The sequence below is a fragment of the Mustela nivalis genome (assembly GCF_964662115.1).
Source record: "Mustela nivalis genome assembly, chromosome: 5".
NCBI classification, from domain to species: Eukaryota; Metazoa; Chordata; class Mammalia; order Carnivora; family Mustelidae; genus Mustela; species Mustela nivalis.
The window spans coordinates 145,879,561-145,904,332 of NC_139024.1; the positions used below are offsets into that span (position 1 = coordinate 145,879,561).

The window sequence follows — 24,772 nt, forward strand, 5'->3', positions numbered from 1 at the left end:
GCTAAATCCCTTAAATTCAGTTTCTATTTTTCTATTTGTAGAAAGATAATGATATCTGTTGATATCTAAATTCCTTAGGAAGACGAATGCGAGGTAAACACATAGATCACTGCCATTTTTAAGGAAAAATAAAATGCTTCTGAAATAAAGAGGATTAGTGTGAGACCAGGCAAGAATCCCAGAATCAGGCTCCAAATTCTGTTCCCCAGAAGTGGGCATCTACTGTCTCCACTTCCACTGGAATAACCATCACCACCTTTGTCTTATGAATGACCCTGTGGACAATATTTATATCGTATCTAAGGATTTTGTTTTGTTTTGTTTTTCACGGACACTTTACATCAAACATTTCCAACTGCCGCTGTCGCTAGAAAACTGGATCTAAATCTTCTTGCTGGTTAACATTTCCAAATCCATCTGAAACTCCCAGATCTCTGACTCCCCACTTCCAATTGAAATATGAATGTGTCAATTAGCTCTCTGGCTGAGGGAGAACACACTGACTCCAGAAACTCCAGATTTCGCCACGAGATTAAATACTGCATGTGCTTGCTGTAAGTGCAGATCCTAGAATTAGACTGAATCTTTCTCTTTCCCGCATCCTACTTGAGGGAAATGCGGTATTGTTCTTGTTCTCGTTGATGGGCTCACGATGCTGTCCTTCACGTATGGAAGTTCTGATTCATCAGCAGAAACACGTGCTTCTTGAGGATTTTAACCAGGAAAGAGAGACTCCATTGTTATCAGCCCTCACTCCGCCAGATTCCTCTTGCAACCATAGGAAGGATGAATGGTTGGACTAAGGGGCCCCTCTGTGAAACTAGAAGAGATGTGGGGCTTTTTGCCTTAAGTAACATGAAAGAAATTTAAGTCCGTGATCTTTTGATTCTTAATATCACGGTCTCATAAACCAAAAGAAACCATCCCAGATATTACAAGAATGTGATTCAACGTTTATGGGGAAATCGTACCTTCAGCGTTTAGTTAAAGAATGTATTCTAGACTCTAATAAGTTTTTACTATGTTGGCAAACAGAAAAGAACCATAGGATTAGTAACAAATGTTTTGCTCCTGCAAGTAATTACTTCGCTTAAAACAAAATACTTTTTTTTTTTTTTTTTTTTTTTTTGCTTTCTACAATGTGAATTCTCCAATCCTTTTGGATAAAAGGCTTAGATGATCTGTTGTCTCTAGCCAGAATGACTGCATATGTTCCATCATATATCAGTTTCATCAGCCGCCATAGAATAGGCACATATGACAATAAATCATTTTGGGAACTTCCTGAACCCCAGCCAAGTTGTAGACAATAAAAGATCCTGCTTGTAAAGGCAGCTATAAAAGTTAATTTCATACAGGTTCCCCAGCACACATGCCACAGTTCAGTTCCAAACAGATGTGATCTTGGAACAGCAATGGAAAATGGCACGAAGCATTTTCGCTAACTTTCCGTATCCAGGAGATTCAAATATTTCGTGTTTTCTACAACCTTCCGTCATTAGCACATTGCAGCAGGTATGAGAAATGAATTCTTCAAGCTCTTCTAAGGCCTAAGACAGCGTCGTTCCGGTCTAAAATATTCCTCCACGTTGGAAAGATGATCCATCAAACCAGACACACAGAGACTCAGAAAATCCGCACAAAGCAAAATAACAAAGACAAAAGCAGACACGTGGGGCTGCATTCTGAAAGAATCTCTTGAAACAGGAACTTTTCTTCATTTCCTTGTTTGCCTTTGCCTATAGATGCCCCAGCAGACAGCTCCAGAGACAGCGATCTCCTCCACCCACTCGCTCATGGCACGGCCCAGAGAAAGGGATTTGAAGGAAGGAGAAGCTGAGGTTGAACTTGGGCCACACACACCAATTACACAAATTGATTTGAAATTTTTCTCTTGGTCCAAGATCGCACCTTGTCCTTGGTGGCCAAGGCCATTATAAACTCTTTCCCTGCTCCTGCCAAGGACCGCAGCCACATTCATTCCTAAAACTCCCCCTGGTCCTAGGCTAACACACCACGTTTCTCCCGATTTTCAACAATAGCTGATTGCCTGGGACGCTGCACGTTCATCTGAATTTTTGTAACATGAGTCGTTCTCTACATACTGGCAGAGCTCCGTGTTCACAGGTCTCTGGAATCAATTCGCAGCAAAAATGATCAACCCTTGGGTTTATCTGTTGCTGGAATGGGGATTTTTCCAACTGTCGTAAAGACACCCTCTCTCCACAAAAGCCCCGCTGAGCCTGAGAGCACAGAGTGCAACAGAAGTCCAAGAAATTGTCGCACAACGAGATGCCGAGCGCTGAGAGAGGGCGCCATTAACGTATTAATCATACACCTGGAATTAATTAAAGCCAACCTAAGGATTAAGGTGCTCCAGGCCAACAGAAAGAAAAAAGTGGATTGATGATATTATGTGGTAGATATTTATAGACTCACATCTTGGACCAGCAGACTTGCTTCAGAATTACAAGGGACATTTTCCATCTATTGGTTCATAATGAATACTGGGCCAACCTCAGAAATTTGTGAGGGGTTCTTCTTTCGAAGGTTTCAGGAAATAGGCTCAGTGACATTGGGTAGCCATTCCAAAACGGAGAAAGGAGAAAAAGGCCACAAGCCCAGGGTCATGGCCTTGAAAAGGAGCCCTGACTTCTTCCCAAGGGTATTGTCTACGCTGAATCTGGGATTGTGTTCCCGGGGGATTTGGTTCACACCGAAGACATGGGAAATGGAGTTCTATGGGCTCCACTGCTGACCAGCTGTGGCCTTGGCAAGTCCCTTTAAATGCTTGGACCTCCCTTTCTTTAATGGTGAGAAGAATAAACTAGTAAATGAACCCGAAGGTCCCTTCCATACCCAGCCTTCCACGTAGGTCACGGTAGAGGTAGTTGAACTGTTGTTTATTGACAAAAGGCACGAGGAAACGCGTTTTGTGAGTCTTGGGTTGAAGGTACTCCCACTCCTGAGCTATGTTTTTATCACAAGTGCTTTGCATTTTCAAGAAATAGGTATAAATATGTCACAGCATGGGCGGGGTGACCTCAAAGCCAGAGGATATTTGCTTGCACCAGAGTGAAAGAGCAGGATCCAGGACAGGCGAGTCAGGGAGCAGAAAGGCAAGAAATAAGGTCAGGCTCACCAGCCCCTGGGCAGCTGTCGGCTGGTTTCACCCGAAACCTGAGGTGGTTCTCGGTTTAGTGGCTGGTTTTCTTGGAACTAAGAGCAAGTGGTTTTGCTTCACCAAGCAGGTCAGAAACCAAATACCTGCCCTGTGACCAGCCTGATCTTTGTCTGAGCAACTAAGTCCATTGTGGTGTCTCTCTCTGGACTCCTATGACCTCTACCTTTGACCACCTGGGCTAGTGCCCCAAGCAAGAATAAATCTCACATCCCCCAGTATCTTCCCCTTCCTCCCCCATTTTGCAGTTCAGAACATGGCAGGTCTTTACTAGCTGGTTAAAAGTTGAGTATTAAAGGTCTGACTGTTTAAAAGGTAATCTGTGGCGTTTGATGGAAGTAGGACAGAGCTGATGTCCAAACTCTACTGTGAGAATGATTCCTTCATTTAGCAATCCCATGAAAACCATAGCCCTATTTTATAATAACTAGAACGTCTATAGCTCCTAGCAATTTCTCTCCATCATTGTCTGCTGTCATTGGAACAGACCAATTTGCAAGATAATAGAGCACACTTTGTTTTATTTTACTTAATGGGTCAGCTCTTTGGAAACAAACTGGGTATCCTATAAGGAATTAAGTAGTACTTCAGTGGCAGGAAGAGTTCTCATCTGGCTCCTGGGGCATAGCTTTCTACCTGACACAATAGGGATCACCGGTTTTCAGTCCATAGTACTTTCTAGAAGGTGTGGGCTGCAAGGAGCTCTTCTTTATATATCCCAGTATTTGAAATATGTCTCTTTCAGCCCATGGAGGAGTATACGCCTCTGCAGTGTCTAAGCCAAGACCAGGTGGTATTAAACAACCTCCACCCTTGGATGCCTCCGCAGAACCCCCAAAGTGCAGCCTTGCGGGGTAAGAATCCAGCAGCGGGCTTCCCACTAACAGAGAACTTCACACGGAGAAGAGATGAGCCATCTGTCTCGGCCCCATTTGTCCAGGGATGTATACTCATGGCTTTCAGACTGTCGTTGCTCTGTCTCCCCAGCTCTGGGTGACAGGCATAAGAAAAGTTCAAAGGAAGGGCCTTTTGTGTTAGTTTTTGTATTGATCACAGATTTCTTCTCATCTTGGAATTATTCTGTAGATAATGTAATAACAGTGTTATACGCAACTAACGAATTGTCGAGCACCAAAAAAACTTAGGATGTACTCTATGTTGGCTAACTGGACCTAATAAAAAATAAAAATAAAAATAAAAACAATGCTGTGGGCAACTCTTCCAAATCAGTCAATCTTAGCAACATAATCCTTTTTTAAAGTTTTGTTGGTTTTTTTTTTTTTTGACAGAGATCACAAGTGGGAAGAGAGGCAGGCAGAGAGAGAGAGGGAGGAAGCAGGCTCCCCGCCGAGCAGAGAGCCCAACGTGGGACTTGATCCCAGGACCCTGAGACCATGACCCAAGCCAAAGGCAGAGGCCTCAACCCACTGAGCCACCCAGGCACCCCAATCCTTTTTTAAAATACTGCCAACCCAAGCACAAGATTTCTACAAATTGGCCTCTCATTGAGGGAAAAGGAGGAAATCACACAGAGGAACTGTGAGCCAGGAATCTTTCCTGGTATTTTCAAGATCACTGGGCAGAGATTTTTTTTCCATTTATAAAATGCATTTTATCACCAGAATAATCTCCTATGTCATATACCTTGAGAAAGAAAATGAACCACGAAGATATTTAAAGACAATTCCAAATACTTCAGAGAGCTTGTGTCCTATCTGGGCAAAGATTTAGAGAGCCCCAATCCAAGCACTACAATTATTTTTGTAGTTTTATGCGATTAGTGGTTAAGCTTCAAAATGACCATGTTGATATCAGGCCATTCGAAGTTATTTCAAATAAACTGACACTTGGTAATAGAATAGGTATAATAAAATCTAACAACAGTACAATACTTGACAGTTGATGGGGTATTTTCCCATATCACATTTGATCCCCATGACCTGTCTAAATGGGCTACTGTTATCCTCCTTGTATAGATTAACCCTGTGGCTGATAAAAACTCAAATACAGGATTCACACTCAAGTCATCTGAAAATCTAGATAAGAATCTGAAACTCCTTTCATTTTACCACGAAGTGATCTCGGCAGTGCCAGACCAATTTACAATATGTATTGGGGAATCATAAGTCAAATACAGAGTAATCTTACATTTCTGAAATTGTGCAAGAACTAATTTTAAAATAGGTAAAACATCATCTTCAAAAGCAAGAGGATTAGGCACTGAACACAATGTATTTGGCAGCTCTCCTCCAGCTTTAATACTTTGCGCAATGCTCTGTCCATTTATGATGTTTCCCCCAAGAACCAACGAAGAAGACTTCAGCTGTCTGGGGCAAACATCTTTTGCCTCTTTGATGGTTGGCCTCGTTTCCCTCAGGGGATTTCATCATCTCACTCCATCTCTGTCTCTAATACGCCTCTAGAGGAGCAGAGTTCAGATCCTGGGTATAGTTCCCCACGGTCAACATCTACAGGGTTATGGGTGGTTTGCAAATAATATTCAGCAACCACTGCTCATGTTCCTTGAAACCTCCTTGGAAGAGAATGAATCACCCCACTGATCATCTCGCCAATGCCACCTGAGCTGCCCTGTGATGGGCCCAGCAAGGAAAGGCCAGGAATAGACTTGGCCCGAAGAACAAGGATATTTGACCAGGAATTGGCCACGAATCATTTCTCTCTCAACTAGAATTTTTAAATGGTGGTTCATGGTCATTTCCCCCAACTCCTGGGATAGTAGTTGGTAAGGAATAAGGGTTAAATTAATGTCTATTATAAGGGGGGGGAAGGAGAGAGACAAGGAGGGAGAGAGGAGGAGGAAGGGAGGTCGGAAGAGACCATCTCCAGGAAAACCGATCAGAGATAAACAAGTTCAAGCGTGTAAGCTTTTAAAACCACTTTTATCACAATGTGCCACTTCCTGGGGACTTTCCCTCCTCCCGCCTCCCTCCCCCTGTGTGGCTGGCATGTCCAACCTATAAGCAACGATCTCCTTCGACATCTGCCTGTCACTGTGTCCAGTTTCCCTAGGCTCCATGTCTTGGCCTCTGAGGGAGGCCTTTCATCTGCCCTGAGAGTCCATTCCTTCTGCTCTGCCTGCCAGCCTAGACCTTGGATCTTGGCCTGTCTTCCCCTCCTTGACTTTGCTTGTGTACCCTAGGTCTGGATGGGCCAGCTCAGAAAACCAAGCCTGCTTCCTCCAGAGGCCACATGTTTCCTGTCTCACAGCCGACCCTCATCAAGTGGTAGTTGGGGGGGGTCTCTTTCCAGTTGACAAGAGGCTCCTTCCCTGACATTCTTAGCAACCCCCCCTTACACAGACACACACCCCTCCTCAAGGGCTCAGGCAATCACATTCTTCAGCTCCCAGCCACCTGCCTTGTTTCCCAGCTCCTCTGGCCAGCTCTGTCCCTGCCCTGTATTTAGATCAGAGCTGAGATTCTGCTTTCCTTTGGTCACACGTGGAGAGGATTCCTCCCAGACTGGGAGTATTAATGGGCCAACCACAAGGCATATTTTGGTAGGTTCCTTCCATTTGCTTATGTGGATAACATTAACCCCCTTTCAAAGGAAGAAAGGAAAGAAAGAGAATGGGAGAGGAGGGCCATGCAGGGGAGTGGAGGGAAGGGAAGGCGCTTACAGAAAAATTTAGCTTAGGGACTATCAGAGGCTATTTGTCCACCGATATTCGTTTCCCCCCCTTTTAATAATGCAATCCCTAAATTGTACCTGGGCTTAGCCCATCAGCTGAAGACTACATTTCCCAGCCTCCCTTGCAGCTTTGGTGGCCACGTGATCAAGTTGTAGCCAACGGGATGTGACAGACTACGAGCCCTGCTACGGGTCACTACCCTGGCTCTTTTCCTTCTTCCTGCTGAGTGCAGCTGTAGCCACTGCCTTGCCTCCGGCCCCAGCCTCCTGACCTCCGGACTGTTACATAAGAGAAGAAGAAACTTTGATCCTATTTATATCACTGTGTTTTAGGATCATTCTGTTTTAATATGTTAGTCCGTGCCCTAACAAATACAGAGGATCAGGACTTTGATGTCACAGTACTTAGCTGGGCATTACCTAAATTGTGATTTCCTCAAGTCTCTTATTCAAGTGTGTTTTAATTGTATGTCAGTCAGTATACTGATTACATGTTTCTGAGAATGGGCTCCACTCAAAGCACTCTGTGAGGCCCTGTAGACATATATGACATTATCCAGCCATTAGGAAGGGTATCATCTCACCATGAAGACCAGATAGACACAAAAATACCACAACACAGCCCTGTGCATTGTCAGTCTCCATACAGGGGGCATCAGTGGCGAGCACACAGCCACATGTCTTCCATCTTCATCAATAACACTCTTCCTGGTCCATAGGCCTCCCAATTTGAAATAAGATTTTGTGGTGTTTGAGTAAGTTTTTCCTTCCCCTGATCACTTAGTTTTCCTCTACCTCCAATTTTGCAATTATGAAATGGCCAAGTGTACTAGCTATGTCCTTATCCCTTTGACTTTATGGCTTGGAATTCCCACTCTCTCCAATATGCCTTCCTCTCTCTGGTCCTAGGGCATACGGAAGTGGATCCGGGCCGTAGCATAGTTTCCTTCTAAGTCACGCATTATTAACGTTGGAGATAATTGCTCAGTGCCTCTCTTCTTGCCACCCAAAAAGCAAACCTTGCATTCTTATATTGGTCCCTGCTGCGCCTCATGCTGGATGATTGCTTTACAGGAGCTGAGAAAAGGGGCTGTGCGAATTTGGCCTGGCTGCCCAGGCGCCAAGGCCAGAAAAGAAGATTAGCTGGCCTGAACAAAATCGGGACATGAATTGATGAAATGAGGAGGACCAGAGATTGATTCTCTTGCTATGGCATTGGCAAGTGAATCTAGAGCTATTTTCTAAACCAATCAAATTGCTTCATTGTTCACCAGAAGCAAGAGTAAGATCGAGCTCCAGTATTGACCAACGGTAAGTAAAACACACACACACACACACACACACACACACAAAATGGAGATCAATCCAATACTTTGGATTAGCAATGTCTCCGAGCTAGTAAAATGGCAGAATGGGAGCCATGTCTATCTCAACAGTAGGTGAACAGGACAGCGATCTTCTCCATCTAGTATGAGGGAACCATTTGGGATACAGAGAGAAACCATGTTGTGGGAAAAGATCTGCCCAACTACTACTTTACTACAAGTCTAACTTGTCAAGTGACCGTATTCTCAGGTGTGGAAAATGGGAGAGAAGTGCAGGAATTCTCAGAAAGTCACTGATAAATGAAAACGCCTCGCCCGCTGCCTGACCCAGAGTCATTCTTCTTTCGTTGTTAGCACCACCAGAAGTGGACATTACAAAACGCTAATATTTTGTGAAAATGAAAATAAGATCCTAGATGGACGCGGAGGGAAGGGCTGCCAGAAGAGAATATGAGAGACTGGGAAAAGGATCCAGGGAATGAACCTCTATCCTCTGAAGAGGAAAGATTTCAGGCGACCTAAGAAAACTGGCAAGAGGCGTCAGAGAAATGTGTGGGAAGGCTCAAAACCAGAGAGGATCTCCTAGGACACGAGCCCTGGAAAGAAAGAGAATAAGTCAGTGAGTTCTCCTATGGGCAGGACATGGGCACAGCCATAGCCTTATGGACTCGAAGGCTGCACAGGGATGATTTTCAACCACACACGAGGCAGAGGCCTGTGGAGTTCCCCGGCCATGAAGACAGAAACAGGGCAAAAGGCAAACCGATGAGGGGGACCTGAAGAGACGTACAAAATGACATAAAAAATAATCTAAGGGTCTATATTCCTACAACTTGCTGAACTGTTGCAGAGTTGACCCCTTGAGATTTGCATATGTCGCGGTAAGGTCGTTGTGGAAGCTGGCAGCACGTGTGGTGTCTCAGAGACGCCAGCTCTGGAAGGGTCGGGGGCTGCCGGGGGCGGGAACCCACGCTGTCTGTGGTAATTCTAAGGTCCAACCGTGGGGCCCTGGGAGCCTCCCCGTCTCCTCCCACGTGGTCTAGCGACACTCCAGATTCTACTGTCTTGGCCCACCCTGAGCTGGACAAGTCATTTGATTTGTTCCTTTCCTCTAAGAGAACAGAAGATTTGGGCATCTGGGTTTCAGACTCTGTGAAAAAACAGTTAACTCACAGGGGAAACATCCACCTCTGGCCGGTAGGTAAACAACCCACAGACCAGACCAGTGGCTCCTCCAAGAGACTCAAGAGCTCTAGATCATTAGCGATGGAGGGAGGGAAGACAACCTCTCCTTGAACCTCTGACTTCAAGGTCACAGCCACATCCACTGGCAGGCACAGCTCTTCTTTGTTTTTTCTCAAAAGGCAGACAGGAATCCTACACCATCCACCCTGCGGGCCTCCAGCTTGTCAGCAGAGCTGGGGGGACCTGCCCCGGGCACGCACGCCTCCCAGGCATGCGGAAGGGCAAATCACCTCTCAGAACACGGAAGCATGATAAATGATTCCCCTTCCAGTCTCCAACCAAACAGAGCCACCTCCAAAGCCACCCCCATACAGCACCCCGCACCCCCATCCTGAGCCTGTCCCTGAGTCCCACATCCTACAAGGGAAGGCGGCCCTGCTGCCCGCAGCCTGACACAGACCCAGGCAGAACTGCAATTTGACCCACATGGGGCATCCAGATGGCTCTTATTCTGCCTGGGAATATGCTTCCCTCAGAGAGCCCCGAGCTCCAAGGCAAGAGGAGGCAATTGTCGCCGCAGGCAAACATCAGCCCCGCTCCCCTGGTCCAGTTTCAGCAGGAGTGAGAGACCACAGTGCACCCTGGCTTCCCTGGCCCCTCCGACCGCTCAGAGCCGTTTATTTTCCTTCGCTCCATCTCTCCTTTCTGCCTTCAAGACCGCGTGAAGTCGGGAAATCTGCTCAGCACAAGACAAAACAGAGAGAGGAAGAAGCCGGCACAAAATGTTTTCTCCAGCGTGCTGCCTGGGGAGCCAGGCCTTGACTCTGACATGTGCTGGAGGTGTGGTGTCCAAAGTAAACCTTTGAACTGTTTTTTTGGAACCTCCAAAAAGACCCTGCACATCAAAGGGGATCCGAGCCCCGATCCGTGCGTTGCAGGCATCATTAAGCATTTTGCATGAATCAACCACCTTCTGAAAAAGAAAGGAAACCCAAACTCAAAGCACATTGCCAGCCCGTGGACCCAAACGCGGCCCCGAGCACATGCTCACCACATGGCTTCTTCCCCCACCCCCAGTTCAAGGCAATCAAACCCTACAGATGCGCCAGGGCTCCATTACCCATCGGTCACCACGGAGCCGCAGCCCTGCACCCCCCCTCCCAGGGGCGGATACAATGGGGCCGCTTGTTGGAGCAGCCTCCGGACCCTCACTCGTGCCTGCCTCGGAGGAGCCCACATGAGATCCGACTCCAGTCACGAGGGGAGCCCCGCTGGGCTGCCCCACCCCTCAAGCCAGCAAAGGATGCCATTTAGGGCTGAATAGGGAGTCCTGTGTGAGCCCTTTGGCAATGTGCCCAGAAAGCCACATATGTGAGTGCCCGCGTCGGTGGGCACAGCAGAGGACTCCCGTCCACTAAAGAAAGTAGACCAGAAAGCAGATCCAGAGTCCCCAGACTCTTCTGCCGCCTACCTTCTGGGAACTCACTCGGTGGGCTACGGGCAGCCCCGGAGATCGGCAATGGATGGGCTGGAACCTCAGAGGTCACAGTGGCCCCCGCAGCTCCTAGACATTGGGAAGATACTGTCCTTCTTGATCAGCCTGAAGAGGAAAACATTTTCAGGCCCTTCGTTACCAGCGGTGTCGTCCCCAGCTCCAGAACGGAGTAATCATTGGAGGGCAGTGGGAAATGGCCTTGGGAGGCCACTTGTGTCCTCTCCAGCCACTATCCACCTTCAAAGCACTAGGAAGCTCTCCAACCCTGCAATTTCACTGGAGGTACATGAAACAGTTCTTAAGACAAGATGCTCTCATTCTTGGCAGTTGTCTTTTTTAAAGTCATTTTCTCTGGTAAGCAAAGCTCTGGCTTCAAAAAAAGAAGAAAAAAAAAAAGGTTTAAAACTGCTAAGGCAAACCGAATGGTAAGAGTTTTAATTAGCAGTTCAAAAACTGCCCACATTCTGGGTTTTTAATTAATAGGCACAATTTTTGTTGAGTTCTACTTCAGTAGGAGCTATATAAAACCAGTGAGTGGGTGACATTATTCCATTCAAAAAAGAGCTATAAAGAAAAAAAAAAAAAAAGCCAGATTAGGAGGAACAGAGAAGACAAATGAATCATTTCTCTGGGTTATACCTTTATAAATAAGCGTTGTTATCTAACCCCTCTTGCTGGAAGCCCTTCTCCCCATAACCAATTAACCCCATGAACTATTTTAGCATCTTGACCCTGTCACTTGAATCCAGACCCCAGGGATCCCAGCCAGATCTCCTCATTCAACAACAACTGACATATGCTTTGTCAAGCACCAGGCAGGTACCCAGGATGCTGAGATGAGAGGGCTGCTCCCCACCATCCAAGCAACTAAGTCTTCTACAAAATAATCCCATGAGAAATAAAAATGCTACACGACCAGACTCCAAGATCCCCCAGCACAGAAATGAGATCTTATCCTCCTCTGTATTCTCATGATCCAGGCAAGGTCTACACAGAGGAGGCAACTGTTAAATGTTTGTTGAATGACTGCAGGGTGAATAGTGGGGGCCCCCATGCACACAGTGAGGGCACAAAGGAGGGATGATCAACTCTGATGGGGTAGATAAACCCAGATGCTGGTTACCTATGCATCAGGGTGAGGCCATACCAAGAGTTCTCCATGGCCTCTGTTCTGATGGCTCAGAGCCCCCAGAAAGACCAGTTGTTAAGTATCTAGGCCATGATCCACAAGGAGAGAGGTGTAACTCTGGAGATGGGTCTTAAAAACCAAATGGGAGTTTCCCAAATAGAAAAGCTGGCCAGGGCATTCTGGACAGAAGGGGTAATCCAGACACAGAAAAAGAGAATGGAAATTTACCAATAAGCTGGGGTATTCTCAAGAGGGAGGCTGGGCTGACACATTGGTACTAAAACTTATAAAGGATAGTCTACTACACGCAGGAAGACAGCCCTTACCCTGAAGGTGATAAGGGGTCATCAGAAGGCTTACCCAGAAAGAGGCTTGATGAAACTACTTTGATGAGAAAAGAGCTCTGGGGGGAGAAGAAAAAATAGGTCTGAAGGTTAAGAAATGGGCAAGTGGAGTGTTGAGAACAGGCACTGGCAGCAGGGTTGAGGGGACCTCTGAATATGGATATATCTGGGAGGGAGGCTATCCTTGGATGAAATACAGGAACTCCCTAGACATGAAGGAGGAAAGAATAGCTCCAAATAGCTTCTGGCTTGGGCAACTTGGGGGTAGGGGGGTGTGGGGGAGTCTGCCAACGTGATAGGACACAAAGGAACCTAGGAAGGCTGGAGCAGACGCGTGTTTCATGTGGTGGCTGTTGCCTTTGCCATGACAGATGGAGCGATCCAGCATGTGTCCTAGAGTTCTAGAGCCCAGGCAGATGGTCCTGGAGAGTGGACCTCTGCTGGACTGGGATTTGCATGGAGTTTTGGGGTTTTTTTGCCACAGTCTCAGGCGAATGCACACTCACAGGCACACACACATACGCACACGCACACACACACACAGCCTCCAGAATTTCCGGATGTGTCACCCCTCTGATAAGAACATTTCCATTGTTGAGGAAAACCTGATGCTAATTCAGAAGACACCACGGAAAGCAGAGCACAATGAGAAGGCGGCGATGACACCACTGAGTTAACGTGATGACAAAGCAGACTCCAGGAACACTTCCAAATAGGGAGAAAAGCTCAACCTTATTTCTCACCCATGTTCCAAAGAGCTCAGCAAGAAACCCCAGCACTCTCAGTAACCTCAAGGAACCTTTCCCCTCTTAAAGCAGAAAAGAACTATAATAATAATAATAATAAATTTTTAAAAACCTCCTCCTTGGCACACATCAGAGTCTTAGCTCAGGCTCAGTCGTTTCATCTGAACTACCAGCAGGCTTCCCACATGCAGTGATGGTCCCAACAGACATCTCCCTGTGGAATTCCAAACAAGAGATCCTGAGCCGTCAATAGACAGACAGCCTTATTCTCTCCTTCCCTTCGGATATTTTTCTTATAATCCTGGCTTCCCCGAGAACCAAGAAATTCTCACTAAGCATTCACATCAATTCATCTGCCCCAGATTCCATGAATCTACTCCTGTTTGCCGCACCCTGTGATTTCCAGGTGCAACATAGAGCCAGGGAGAATTCCAAACCTATTTGGCTGCAACATGGCAGAAGGGATCGTCATGGTCAGCTTGCTCTTCCCGCAGACCTGCCTGTGAACCAAGTCAGCCCTAGGAGTCTCATTACTACCAGGCTGGGGCACAGAGAGAACAAGCAACTTCAGGGGAGGTCATCCCACAAACTGTGAGAGCTCAGCCTTCCGGTAGGTGTCCCCAGTTATAAGATGGTCACGAATCCCTGTCATTTTCGAGAAGGGAGTTCCAGCCTTCCCTGTGAATAAGGTAGTCTGAACATGTATTACTAGACTAACTATTCAAGCACGTCGAGTTCAATTCCAGTACAGACCCTGAGGCTAGCCAGGTGCACGGCCCAGGAAGAAACACCACGAGAAGTTCACATGATCCTGTGTGTTACCAAAAGGTTCATACTTATTATTCATGGTAGTTAGGTGCTATACAACTGTCAGGAGCACTAAGACATTAATATAGAACCACAGCTCCTAGGGAGAAATACAGGGTTAGATTCCTGGGAGCCTCTGGTCAAAAATGCATAATCTTGTTTTATGTGTGTTTCTATTTAAAGATACCTTATTTAATATTATATATGTGTGTGTGTGTGTGTGTGTGTGTGTATGCATATATATATAATTTCTATATAATTATATACACTATTATACATTACTTAGTATTTTATATATGATATATTTATATATATTGTTGGTTTGCACACGTTGAACTCATGGTCAATAGCACTATAATTCATGCCTGAATGAAGCCTCTCTAACATATATATTTAAGACCCATCACAGGGGTGCCTGGGTGGCACAGTGTTGACCATCCCACTCTTGGTTTCAGCTCAAGTGGGGTTCTCAGGGTTGTGAGATTGAACCCACGTGGGGCTCCGTGTGGAGTCTGCTGGAGATTTTCTCTCCCTCTCCCTCTGCCCCTCCCACTCGTGCTCTCTCTCTTTCTCTCTGAAATAAATAAATCCTAGGAAGAAAGAAAGAAAGAGAGAGAGAAAGAAAGAGGGAGGGAGGGAGGGGGGATAGGACGGAGGGAGAAGGAAGGAAGAGAGAGAGAGGGAGAGAGAGATGGAAGGAATGGGCAGGAAAGAAAGAGAAAAGACACATTGCAGCCTTCTTGCCCTAGGAGCATTAGACAATTCTCCAGAACTGTGCTTGGGACCATTTTAAACAGTGAAATCTCCAAGAAAAAGCACCCCAAAATGTAAGAAATGTGGTCCTATGAAAAAGACACCTGTTCACGGTCTGAGAGCTGAAACCAGAAGGCAGAGCATTGCCTGCTCACCCTCAGCTGGAAACACACTGGTTAGGTGACCTCACCCTCAGCTGGAAACACACTGGTTAGGTGACCAATTTTTCACCATGACCCATATACACAAAGGACTATGAGAGCACTCTAATTATTGATCTGGGGGTTATAAATAAATTGTAGCCAGTAGGCAAATTCACAAATACGGATTTGTGAGTAATGAGGATCGACATGGGTTGTATAGGGCTCTTTCCTGGAACTTAGCTGTTCTGTAGGGGATATAAACTAGATGTTTAAATACATCATCATTTAAAGCAGTTCATCTTCAGGGTCATTCAAGTCATTTCTATTTCTTTTGGATTTTAGTGTGTGTATTAATATGTACATACATATTTTTTTAAGATTTATTTATTTATTTATTATTTGAGAGAGAGAGAGAGCATGTGGAGGAGGGGCAGACAATCTCCAGCAGACTCCCCATTGAGTGCAGAACCCCACTCAGGGCTGGATCCTACAATCCCCAAGATCATGACCTGAGCCAAGATCAACAGTCAGAGCTTCAACCCACGGAGTCACCCAGGTGCCCCGATTTTACTATATTCTTAAAACAAAAATATAAATGAAGAAATGACCAACAGGGTGATTTTAAAAATGCAGTGCACATTGAATGCTTTATCTTTGACAAATTAATGCCTTTAACGTTCAGCACCAATATCATGTAATACAACTGGCCCTATCATAAGATAATGAAAGGATTTTTTCTTTAAATATTCATTTATAGGTCATTCCGGGCAGTTTGGTCTGGCAGAGGAACACGGGATTTAAGTCATATGATGACAATCACCATTTATTCCGTTTGGTATTTCTGTGTCTGTAACTGCATTTGAGGAGAATCCCAATTTCTATATTTGAAGCCCTCTGTGAACATGTGGCCTGGGCAGATGATTTTTTTTCCTGATCCTCCCTGTGACAGGCTCATACATCAGTGATGACCAAGGCTTTGAAGGGACCTTCTTCGTTCATGATGCAGTGAAAGAAACCTATTGTTTTATCTGCTAGAAGAATGGCAACAGTGGCCCTCAGAAAGGGGCCGGGACCCAGGGGGAGAATGGTTACACAAAGCCAGAGCTGAGACTGTGTTTTGGGCTGTGTCCGCTCCCACATGGCCCTTTAGGCCTCCAGGCCTCAGTTTCCTCAAATGCTGCTAGAAGATGCTTGAGACCAGAGGATGGCAGACATTTTCTAGAAAGATCTAGATAGTACATGTTTTAGGTTCTATGGGCCAAGAGGCAAAACTGAGGATATTGAGAGGTACTTGGAGAACAAGAGAGAAAATTAATTTCCACAATTTTTTTTCAACCCTTTTAAAATGTGAAAAGCATTCTTAGTTCATGAGCGGTGCCAAAACAGTCCGCAGACCAGACATGACCCGTGGGATGCAGTCTGCTGGACCCTGCCTCTGGTCAGATCATTGTGGTCAACAGAACTTCCTATAATGATGGAAATGTCTGTGTTATGCGTATGCAAACTTGAGTTGTGTCTAAGTGTGATGGAGAAATTGAATTTTTAGTTTTATTTCATCTCCATGAATTAATTTCTCTTTTAATTCTTTGGAGCCCAGTATGGGGCTTGAACTGACAACCCTGAGATCAAGACCTGAGATGAGATCAAAAATCAGATGTTTAACTGTCTGAGCCACCCCAATGAATTTAAATCAAAATGGTTACCTGTGGCTAGTGTGCTAAGCCACTTCCTCAGACCTTAAGACTTTATGGTTCTAGAGTTCACTGCATTCAAGAACCTCTGTTTTATGAAGTTGGCCGATGTGGACAGGCTTTGGAGGTGAAAGTTGGATTTTGTTCTCACTAGCATTTGTTTCCTCTTTTCTAGTTTTCAACTGTGTCTCTAGTTATCCTAATACCGAATTCCAACCTGTGCAGGCACCCCAGTGTGACACAAGAAACTCAAAGAGGTGCTACAAAATATTTTAAATTGGGGGGCACCTGGGAGGTCGGTTAAGCGTCTACCTTCAGCTCGGGTCATGATCTCAGGGTCCTAGGATCGAGCCCTACGTTGGGCTCCCTGCTCAGTAGGGAGTCTGCTTCTCCCTCTCCCACTGTTCTTCACTTACCACCCCAGTTGGGCTCTCTCTCTCTCTTGCTCACTCTCTCAAATAAATACAATCTTAAAAAAAAAAGAGAGAGAGAGAGAGGGAATATTATATATTGGAAAAAACCCACACCATATTAAACATTCATCTATCTATATTAGCTGGAAAACTAGCTCAACAGCTATCCAGTCGTTCACACAGCATAGCTGGTTCATAGCTTAATCATGAGTTAGTGCTACATTCCTTCCAATAGAGTCTTATCTCTGCCAAGCTGGGCTTTCAACAGTTGCCGTGATCATAAGCAAGAACCATCGTGCTGTCTTGGTCTGTTTGGGCTTCTAGAACAAAGTGTCACAGGCTGGGTGACTTATAAACAACAGAAATTGACTTCTCACAGTTCTAGAAGCTGGAAGTCTATGATCCAGATGCTGGCATGGTCGGGTCCTGGTAAGAGATCTCTTTGAGGCTGTAGACTGATGACTTTTCTTTGTGTCCTCATGCCGTGGAAGAGATGAGAGAGAACTTTCTAGAGTCTCTCCTTCGAAGTACACTAATCCCACTTAGGAGGACATCACTCTCATGACCTGATTATGTCCCAAAGTCCCCAAATACTATCCAAATACCATCATAATGGAAGGAGCGTTTTGACATGACTTTTGGGGAGGACACAAACATTACTCCATTGCAGGGGCCCACTCTGATCCCAAGATTTTCTTAAAGTACGACTTTTATCCTTTCCTTTCTCCCCACCTTAAAAATTGGGCCTCCAAATCTTTTTAATCTGCAGACCTCAACAGCTTATATCATGAAATTTTCAATACCAGGGATCAGTCCTGACAGGAGTAAAGGGAACGTTCCCTGCCAAAATCTGACTAAGGAGAGATTTTGCCTTAGGTTTCTGAGAAAATGTATTAAGGCATTTGTCGCATGTAGACTGGGGTTCCCTCACCCACATGGCAAGTAACTGTCTTATTTTTAGAGCCCTCAGAGGAAGTTCCTGTTTTGTTTGTCTCCTTGGCAGTGAACCCCCACCCCCAACCCCCGTCACCATGGATTCCTGATTTTGGAAAGCATGAGAAGAAGCCTGATTCTCCTACTGACCAACATTCTCCCTGCCGGGGAACAAGAACCCATTACTTGTTCATCCCTAGGAGCCAGCAAGCAGTCCTTTCTCTGCTAGACCTGCGACAGGGAAAGTTTAAGGAGTCACCTGCGGTCTTAAGAGTGTTCTTTCCAACTCCCAGGGTTCTCTAGTGTCTGGCTGTTTGGCTGCATAAAAGGCAATGAGCCTGAACCATTAACATTTTTTCCATCTGGATCATGGGGAAAAGCTGGGAAATCACACCATACATACATGTCTGTATTCTTATATGTATATAGTCGGTGCCTTGTTTTTCCTCTAGAACCTGAAATCCAAGGTGGGTGGTATATAAGGGGTTGCTCCCTGGTAATTATCAAGACCGCTTAAGGGCTTTGTCCAGGTTCATGGTGAAAACTCCACAACTGGGGCTACCATTGGACCCCACCATTGCCGCCAAGATGGCATGTCACACACAAGTACATTTCACCACGGGGTTTTCGGATGTTCTGGCTTACCACCTACAATTTCCCTTGACTGTGGGGTTCAGTCCACTTTAACTTGTTTTACTTTTTTCACTTTACCTTTTGTAACTAACTTTACAGAAGCTTTTTTTTTTTTTTTTTTTTTTTTTAACTTCAGGTACTCTCCACTATGTCATCCTGAGGTGGGGCGGTGGGGGCGGGGAATCTCTTTCCCACTAAAAACAACAAAAAAAAAATCATTAGATCCATATTACTAAAAGTAAAAAATTTTGAAGTCCTGTTAAAGCATCTCTGAGTTCTAGCAACACCCACCGATGGGCTGGAGGTGACAGGGGACATGTAAGCCCAGGAGAATTCTTCTGCACAAAAATAAAGGGCTTATATTTAAAAGGCCAAAGGAGAGCCAGATGACTTTCTCACCCTGAGAGTTCATGATTCTGTGGCCAGCTCTGAGGGAATCTGCAGGTTCCCCTGACTATATGACTGTGGACAGATTCTATACTCCTTTGTACTTCCTCTCCCTTAATTTGACTCATTTTAGAAAGCTACATTGGGCCCAGCAATACACCAAATGCTAGAGACATAAAGATGAACAAGGCCCAGTCCTTGTCTTCAAGTAACTCAAAGAAGAAATTTAAAAAAAAAATGCATAAAAAGTAATTCTAATTATCCTCACCACCATGGTGAGGAAATCAAGGAACTTTCAAGAAAGGATGTTGCCTGGGAGGTTCTCAGGCAGAAGAAAAGCTTGAGGCTGGGGTGGACACATGTGATACATTCAAGAAAGAGCACAAGGAACCTGGCTGACTCCGTCAGTAGAACATGTGACTGATCTCAGGGTTGTGAGTTCGAGCCCCATACTGGGAGTAGAGATGATGTTAAAAGAATAAATAAATAAATAAATTTTTAAAAGAAAGAGCAAAGATTAGAATGTCTCAGCCTCTTGCCTCCCACCTCTGGCTGCCCCCTCAAATCCATTTTTCACTCCAAAACAGAGCAATCTTTCTAAAATGCAATTCTCTTAAAACCCCTTAGTATGGTTCGAAATGCATTCCACAGTCTGACCCCTTCTTTTTTTTTTTTTTTTAAAGATTTTATTTATTTATTTGACAGACAAAGAGGCAGGCAGAGACAGAGAGGAGGAAGCAGGCTCCCCACTGAGCAGAGAGCCTGATGCGGGGCTCCATCCCAGGACCCTGAGATCATGACCTGAGCTGAAGACAGAGTCTTTAACCCACTGAGCCACGCAGGTGCTCCCCAGTCTGACCCCTTCTTATTTCTCCAGACTCAACAATCTAACCAGTCCTTATGGGACCCCACTCTGTCCCCACTACCGAGGAAAGCTAATGCCAGCTCATCTTCCAGAACTTGGCTTAAGGATGCCTCCAGAGAAAAGTATTTCCTGAGAAACTCGCAAGGCTGGTTTAGGCTTTTCTTCTAGGTGCCGCCTAGGTATCCTGTGGCACATACTAGACTGCATGGTAATGACCTCCTTGCTTGTCTGTAGCCCTCACAGTCTGTCAGCCACGTCAGAGCAGGCACCTAATAATATTTGTGAGGTCCACTTGGCTGGCTCTGTCAGTAGAACGTGCAACTCTTGGGCTCAGGGTCATGAGTTCGAGCCCCACATTGGACGTAGAGATTACTTAAGGAAATTTTAAAAATTGATTAAAAATATTTGTGGAAGAAAGAAAGGAAAGAGGGGAAGGAAAGATAGGAGGAAGAGAGGGGCAGGGGAAGGAAGATAAAATCCTATAGAAGTCTCAAGTGTAAGACATCAACTAAAGAAAAAGTAAGAGCCAGAAAGAATACTATCTTGCAAGCAAAGGTAGGAGGCTCTTCTCATCTTGAGAGAAATGCTCTAGGGAAATCAGTTTGGCTAATGATTCAAACTGGTTTCTTTGCTCCTTTCTGCGCCATGGACCTCTTTGGCAGTCTGCTGAAACCCAGGGGCCCCCTCTCAAAATAATACTGTCACATATCGAAAATGCAATATACACGATTTCAAATAAAACTACTTATACCGAAGTAGCTATCAAAATATTAAAACATCACCCTACAGTCATATCTGCACTTCTCTATTAGGGCATTAAGCAGTGAGATCTAGAAAGTAGTCTGTAAACCACTGCAATTTCCCAGTAGGGATGAAAGACAACAATACTTTGAGATGTCTACTATAAGCATAATGGGGTATTAACATATCTATGGGGATATCTAATTACAACAAACACTGATACTGTGGTTGATTGCCTACCTTCATAATTGAAGGAAATGCTGAACTTCAGTTACAGATGCGTGTTTGCCCCATCAATATTCATAAACCCCCCAAGCAAGCACCGAAACTGGCAATGAGGTCGTCACTGACCTTTGCCAGAGCCCTGTGAGGCAAGTGATGGGGCAAAAGCGAGGGGGGGGGGGTGGAATTAAATGATGAATGAACTGAGAGGGGAGAAACACAGCCATGATTATAGGCTCTTCTTTCCAGATGTTGCTGTGGCCAAAAGAATGAAAAAAAGGCTTGGAGGAGCTCACAGGCAGAGAAATGTCAAGGGGAAAGAGAAATAGAACATGCTATCTCCTTGCGACCCAAAAAGTCACATTAAGTGGCTTACTCACTGCTGGAAGTGGTCCCTGAGTCATGAACAAAGGACAGTGGATCGGGACAGGGAGTTATTCACACTATTTTGGGTAGTCTGGGGACATCAAGAGACCCACCCAGCCTCAGTGTCAGAGCTGCGGGAAAGAAGGGACAATGCCCCAGGATTTTCGGAAAAATGACTGGCCATCGTTGTTTGGAAGAGGAGGACAACCGGTTGCCTCTGGGGTCAGTCTGCAACTCCTACCCTCCAGGTCCTGCCGATCCTAGAAAGGACTATGGAAAAGCAGCCTTCTGGTCTACAGGGAAGACGGAGTCCCTCCCAGCCCCCTGCTTCCTTACAGCCCTCCCGGGGCAGGTGAGAGGTGGTCTCGGGGCAGTAAGAATATTTCACAGCACATTTTTCTGGGTCAACACTGAACACCACTCATAGCCGTTGGAGAGACGTGAGGTATCAGATATTAAGAAAAGAATGTGTCTATGGGAGCCAGACACAAAATCAGAACAGGCAGACCCAACGGTGACAAAACACTGACCGCAGCTCAAATAAAAGTAGAGAACGTTCGCGTTTCTTCATCACCAATTTCTTCTAACCGAAGTCCAAAAAAAAAAAAACCCTCCTGAGATCCGAGGACTGGGCTGTGGGATCATCCCTTGAGTTTGGGGAGACAGTGAACAGAAGGAAAGCCATGCAGATATGCAAAATACCCCCATTCAAATCCAAGCTTCGCTCTTCCTGCAACCCAGGGCAATTAAGTGGCAGGAGAACTGCCTTTGAGCCGCTTTTCTTCAGCGGGTCTGTCCGCGAGCTGCTGTCCGCGAGCTGACTGCATCCAGCCCAAGCCAGACCCAGATCAATCAGACTGAACGTCCACCGACACTCCAGCCAGAGCCTATGCGATTCTGCAGCAAGTGTCCTGGGCCTGTGCCCCCGACTCAGGCACTGCTGGGCACAACCCTGTAGGGATCACAGATGCCCTTTCCAGAAGTGACCTGCGTGAGCCTCCCCACTCCTCCCTGAGCTCTGCCAGCTGGCGGCCAGACTGCATTATCAGCCCACATTCCAATTTCCCAGGGAGAGGGAAAGGGGATTTATTCAAGGTCACCCAGCAGATGGAGGCCAAGCCTTGGGTAACACGAACCCCTAACCTTGAGTCTTTATCTTTCACTGCACTATTTAGCTCCACCTGTGGCTTCCAGTGAAATAGGAAAAAAGAAAAAAACAAAAAACAAAAAACAAAAAAACAGCTCTTTTCCAGCAGTGTTCAAGGTCATTCTTTGCAGGACCAACCTGGAGTTCTCAGAGGATCTCATAGAGGGGTTAAGAAAAATAGATCCATTTCCCAAACCTCATCGCTCAGGCTTCTAACAGCCCCTCTCACAAGCTGCACAGAATAAACAAATTCTGGATTCCTGGAGACAGTGTGAATTTACTGAACGTGCTGTGCACACGGGAGAGTTACCTGCTTCTCGGGAATCTGAGGCACCATCAAACCCCCAGCTTTAGGGTGACTCCGCATCTCAAGGATCAGGGGTTCAGCAAAGTGCAGGCATCCTTCAACGATCCCTGGGGATCCTGGCTACTCCATTCTGAGATTCATGGCCTCCCTTCCAGCACTCTCTGCCCATTTGGTCGTTGGTGTTGTGTACAGAAACACACACAACGAAGACCTCCCGCTCCAAAGGGCAGGTCTGTGTGCCTGGATACGGGGTGATGGGGCCAGTCTGCCATCTTCCCGCAATTTCGGGAGGACTTGGGTCAGGCGTGGCACAGATGCTGGTTTCCAGAACAGAGGGGCCCCGCTGAGCCAGCTGTGAACTCTGACTCACCTGCCTGCAGCTGCTCTCTCTGCGTGGCCCAGGGAGTAACTGTTTAATGAGGGCCAGAGAAACAAACAGGTTCTGTTTGACTCTCTCTGGGTACGCGCACAGCTGAAGGAGGGAGGCGAGGGCAGGAGGTGAGGGCAGGTGTCTGCACTTACCTCCAGGCTCCACCTTCCATTGTGTTCCCCCTCTCTCTGTTTCCTGTGCATTTCTGACAGTTGGCCGGAAGCCCTGGTGCCCAGATTCTGCACCCTCTGCTTTTCGGGGTCACCTGCAGACCCCTCAGAAGCGCTAACAACCACACAGCTTTCAAAGGCACCTCTCGCATCCATGAGCTTCCCTCTCACCTGAAGCCAGTAACCCTGAGACCGCAGGAAACTGCCAGGGAAGTATGGTCAGGTCAAGGCCTCAAATGGAATTAAGAGGAAGAATGAAAGTGCTCCAGCTCTTCCCCAAACACGCAGATTGGGAAGCAAACTATTAGAGCGAGGACAAGCTGTCATCACCCAGCCCAGCTCCACGCCGAGTGCCTTAGTATTGCCTTAGGACTTACCAGGTGCCCGAGAATCCCAGAGTCCAGGGGCCAAAGGGGACCCTGCTTCCCCAACCTGCTTTTGTGAGATAAAAGGATCACCTAGCGACACCCACGAAAAGATGACTACATACGCATTATGGGATTCCCGCCGAAGGAGAGACAGAGCTGGGAAGCTCCACGCCCCCACGAGGCCGCATTCTGCCCTTCCCGTCCTTGCCAAGGCCCGCCAGCCGCAGCCAAGGCCGTCACCGTGGCCCGTATGCTCTGCAGTCACACACACAACATTGCCCCCAGTCCCGGACACATGTCCCACTTCCCTGCTGCTTTAGGACCTATGGGTGTCTGCCCATCCCCCCGTGCACATTTACGGAACTTGTAAACTCCCTGCACACCTCACCCTTGCCTCCAGCTCCAGCCTTCTTCCTCAGTTTCCCATCTGGCCTGGTATCCTACCAGCCCCGGGAGCACCAAGGATTTCCTCCTCCCCAGGGGCAGCAGCCCTAACACCTGAGAGTCCTCACCTCCCCCTGACCATACCTTCTGCGGATCCCGATCCTGCCCTTTCTGCTTAGAAACCTACCCCCCCTCCCCATCTCAGCCTGTGGGTGTGGTGGGGGCTCCTGGGACCCTCATCTCCTCCCTCCTTTGGCTCCAGGAATCTCACCCCATCCCCATTGCGTTTCCTGAGCACTCATGCCTTCCTCACCCTCCCGCAGGCTGGTCCACACCACCTGGCACCCCGAACCTCGAAGCCCTCAAACGTCAGCGGTCACCCTTGACCATGTTCAGTAACACCTTTTCTCGTTTCTCACTGCCTCTAACTCTCTGAAATGTTCCACAGTTTGTTAACAACCACGCCTCTCTCCACGGCCCAGCCAGTCCCCGTTGGGATCAGTGCAGTGCTCTGCCTTCCTGGCCTACTGCCCTGGGTGTTGCCCTTGTGTCTCCATGTGGGATCTCTTTCCAAGGTAATCCATCCCCATCATAATCCTCATCCTTATACTTTTCTCATTATTTACGTGCTCTAAGGTCACCCATCAATCCTCATTGCTGAGAGAGCGAAGTACGAACTGGGGATATCCTTGGAAGTCTTCCATGTGACCCTACCCCACTAACCTTACCCCCACACTTCCTTCTGCTACAGCCCGGCTGCTGGCCTCCTCCCCCGGACACCACAGGTACGAATGTGCAGACAAACTCCAAACCTCCACCTCGACCACGTCCCTCCTACCGTCCCCCTCTCTGGCCAAATCCCACTCCTACTTCAAAATCTAGCAAAACATTCATCTTGTCTCACTTGGATTGTTAATGTCCAGGAGGTCAGGAATGCATCTCTCACTCTTGAATATGCCCTCAGCACTTAGGGCAGACATTGAGAAGCCAAACATGGAACAGATACGGGATAAATT

At 46.6% G+C, this 24,772-nt stretch overlaps 1 protein-coding gene; it reads right to left on the reverse strand.

The window, feature by feature from the left end:
* The window catches only part of LOC309865462 (uncharacterized protein), a 366,810-nt gene that overhangs the window by 129,550 nt on the left and 212,488 nt on the right, over positions 1-24,772 (reverse strand).